At 33.7% G+C, this 4,163-nt stretch overlaps 1 long non-coding RNA gene across 1 annotated transcript; it reads left to right on the top strand.

Moving 5' to 3' along the window:
* The first annotated feature begins 302 nt into the window (after window positions 1-302).
* Window positions 303-1,723, top strand: LOC140002539 (uncharacterized). The gene is made up of 2 exons (XR_011809346.1): window positions 303-410; window positions 1,528-1,723. It is a non-coding gene; the product is annotated as an uncharacterized lncRNA (long non-coding RNA).
* The last annotated feature ends 2,440 nt before the right edge of the window (window positions 1,724-4,163 follow it).

Raw genomic sequence — 4,163 nt, 5'->3', positions numbered from 1 at the left:
ATAACCTTAGACACATGTAATGATCTTGTAGTAGCTGTTTTAAGCTTCTGTAAATCAAGACATAAAAATGACAAAACATGCCAGCTCCCCACTTTTTAGTTTAATCAGAAGGCATAATGTTAGATGTATTTTATTATGTATATTAAAAAGTTATAAACTCAGTGAATCTTGCCAGGCATTGCCTGCATACTCAAACTAACTGGCTTCCTAAACTGAAAGGAACCCTAATGCAGGGAAATAACTGTTCTGAGAGCTTTGGCATGGGCCTCGTTGCTAGGGAAACCATTTCTTTGTCTCGACATGTTCAGAGTGGCTGCCTCATTAGACAGTGAACCTGATCATCACTTTACACTATGGGAAAAAAAAAAGAAAAAGAAGAAAAAAAAATAGAGAAAAGGAAAAGCTAACAGGTCTGCAAATCTCTAAGAAAATGCCAGGAATGAATAGGGGTAATCTTAAATAAATCTAGGTGTAATTATAATCATAATTATGTTCTGTTGAAAGTAAATTTGCCTAAGTTGCTTGATTCCACATTTAGCTGTAGGTGGAGGAATGAACAATTCTTCTTGCTTGTCTTTTACTGAATTAAAAGAAAAAAAAAGACCAACTGCTTATTGTTTGTCTAACATGTATCTTTTAGTTTTAAATATTGAAAAACATCTATTTAATATGGTCATTCAGCTTTAACTGCCTGAGACATTGCTTTAGTCTTGCCGCAGCAGGTTTTATTGATGGAGTCGGAAGCATAAAGTGGCAGGGAAAAGACTATAGAGGTGCATTTATTATTCTGATCATAAAGAGGAGTGGTAAAAAAATAGTAAAAGTGTTGAAAATATATAGTGACAAGAGAGTTACTTTATGTTAACTACTAAATTTTAATCAAGATACTAAAACTGGCACCACATAAACATCTGAAATGCAGCAGAGCTAGATGTGATTTCAAGGCATTACTCACTGGTAATACAGCTATGAACCCAAGGTCCCTCTGGAGCTCAGCTCCTGCCCTTAGCTGATGAGAAAATCCTTTGAAAATGGCCAGAGCTTAACCCCCACCCTCTGTGCTTTATAAATATCAACAAAGGGAAAGGATTTTAGAGTTATCATCCTCACAATTCTGTTCTATGATAGGAAAAATGAAATCCAAATCACAGGTGAAACAGTTAAGAAATGCTTAACTTCTTTATTCATATTTATGAATAAGGAAAGCAACTGAGCTAGAAATTATTTTTTCTCTTTTGTTTACTTTTGTCAGATGTGAAGGTGAGTAGTTAGGTATATAAACAAAACCTGAACAGACAGCATGATAGATTAACCACTTATTTTCCATGAGAAATGACACAAACTAGATTTACATGCACTTGCAGACATTTTCCTTAGTAGGTGATAACCTATGCTGAATGTCTGAGTGTTGCCTAAGGAAAAATATTAAAATTAATTTTTATTTTAATAATGCTTTTAACAGAAGGAACATTTCCATGGATATCTTTCCCCTCAGTGATAGCATTATTAATATATGTTTTTTTTCAGGTTACAGCTAGAAAAGAAAAGGAAAGAAATGGCAGTGTAATCATCAATCTACTACATGGCAAGAACACATTCTTGCTTTCCTCAGAAAATATGGCTTTTCAGTTCCATGGCAAAATGCTTTCAAGATTTAATGAAAGACAAGTCGCTGCCAAAATAAATAATTTTTCCAAATGGGGACCTGGGGCAGAAAAACTTACTCTAGAGTGCTCCTGTAATTTCCAGAGTGTTTTGCTTTCTACACAGCACCCTATTAAACAGAATTACACATAGAAAAGATGTGGAATTCTGATGGAGATACTTAAAATCAATATACAAGGCAAGAAGCAATAGTTAGAACGGTACAAGGATATTGTTTGAAGTAGGCCAGATGCAAGATTTGAAGCAATCGTTCTTTGAACGCTTGACTTAATAACAACTTTTGGTAAATACAGAGGAAGTAAATGTTTCCTCTTGGCCTCTGTTTTGAGCAAATACAGACAAGGACACAAAGGTTTGAAGAAGAAGATTAAAAAATATTGCCTGAATGTTAATGCATGAATGTGTGAGTGCCAGTGTTTGTGAGAAAAAGTATTTAATTAGAAGATACATATATAACTGGGTAGAAGTTATTATAATCACTTCTTTTTGCTATGACAGTTCAGCTGAATAGGGCTGAGAGTTTTAGGACTTAGTATGAGACACATTTCAGAGTCCCATTCATGTTCTGAGATGTCAAATACCTTTTTTTTTTTCTTACTCTCTACTGACATCATTTCTTGATTGCATTTCTCTACTGACATCATTTCTTGATTCTATTAACAGATCTAAAATGTAAAATCTTTTCTCCATATTTTTTTGTAGAGAAGTTCAGAGAGAAAACTGAAGATATTTGAGTTACTTGCTGATCTCTCAATGTAGACAAAAAAAAAAAAAAAAACGTAAGAAAATGTGTGCTTTTTAGTCTCAAATGTTTTACACAGGTAAGGTACATTTTCTTACACAAAAATATAAAGAAAGGAAGTTCAAATGTAACTTTGGATCCAGAATAATTTTTAAGTTTATATGTTAATTTTATCTTTACCGTGAATTATTTGGGAATTTTTAATTGCTAAAAACTGCTTTTGTGGATCAGGTCCTCACCTTTAAGAAGGAAAAACTTCTACCCATACATTTAAAATTTGGTAAAATTTCTATATAAACTGTATTTATCAGTGTATTGAAAATAATATACATTGCTTTTAATGTTCCAAACTATGCAATGTACCTAATAGTTCACATTCCTTTATTTTTTCATAGCGTTGTGAGACCCAAGGAAATAATCTTATCAAAAGTTAAGCACATTAATTATTTAATTATTTTGCACCTAATATGCAAGCTCTGGGGCAGAAATAGATGCACAATCACCATCATAGCTAAGTCAGAAACTTCCAGAACTGAAAATATAAGCAGTACTGGTTGGATGCAGAAGACCATGAAAGAAATAAAAGGCACTTGTACAGACTGTAGAAATCTTCAAAGTCTCCAAGCATAAGTTCTTATACAGTCTCAGAACCCTCAAACTGATGCCTGAGCATGCAAATCAGCCTTTCAGTATGACAATCAGAAAGCATGCACCAAAAGATCTGGACCTTTTACAGTGATGTAGGTCAAAAAATCCTTGGTGTTATGATGCTGTGTGCATCTTGCTCTCTGATCTTCCAAGGCCACTGCGAGGAAGAAAGAAGCAGGCAGCTTCATCTTTATCCTTTTGTTTTTAACATGTGAAGGATATCACCCCCTGGATAGAAAACTAGAACCACTGAGTGCACACAGTGATGTAATTCCTAGCTCTTGCATAGTGCACATGCAAGACTCTGTATAGCATTGTTTAGTGTATATGCATAAGTGGCACAGAAGAAAGGTACAGGTTCAAACACCTGAGTTCATGCTATCAGAACATGATGAGTGCCCAAATTTCTTTTCTGTGTATCCTTCTCCTTTTGGAAATACATCTTTAAAGGTCCATACATATCTTCCTGCTGTGGTACCTGAATTTACAGGAACAGTCAGTGAAGGGAATCTTAAAGTTTGCATTTGATTTGCTAGAAAATTACACTCTCTTGTCTCTCTGTTCTGTTTCTCCATTTGGTGAATATAATAATAAAAATAATTGCTCAGATCTGGAAAGAGAAATAAGAAGCATAAACTATAATTTGGGCTGCCAAATGCCAATTTTCTTAATAATGCCCCAAATTTACACCTTTGGACCCTTTGTAACTTCACCTTAAAAAATAATTATCAATTTTAAAATAAATTATTCTTATCAGACAGATGATATTATTAAACACCATATTGTCTCTGCAAAATGAAAACCACTCACTCTTTTCACAGAGATTTGATACTGGCAAAGTTATAAAAGTACCCTTTCTAAATGCAAGCCCTGGCAAATAATGTCAGTGAAGTTTAACTGCAGTTCTTGTCTCATCATAACATACATTGCAAACCTAGAACACTTATATAGTGTTTATTTTTAATTTTTATTTCCTGTTTTGCTATGATTTAGCTTTTGAAATTCTCTCTGGAACAATAGAATTTCATGTATATTTGTGAGTGGTATTTCAGGTGTATTCAAGAATATTTGAAATTATGCAAATATGTACTTTCCCTTTTGAATACGA

This window comes from Anas platyrhynchos, chromosome 5 (genome assembly GCF_047663525.1).
Source record: "Anas platyrhynchos isolate ZD024472 breed Pekin duck chromosome 5, IASCAAS_PekinDuck_T2T, whole genome shotgun sequence".
NCBI lineage: Eukaryota > Metazoa > Chordata > Aves > Anseriformes > Anatidae > Anas > Anas platyrhynchos.
Note: the sequence above shows the minus strand (reverse complement) of the source record. Positions and strands in the feature narration are given on the sequence as shown.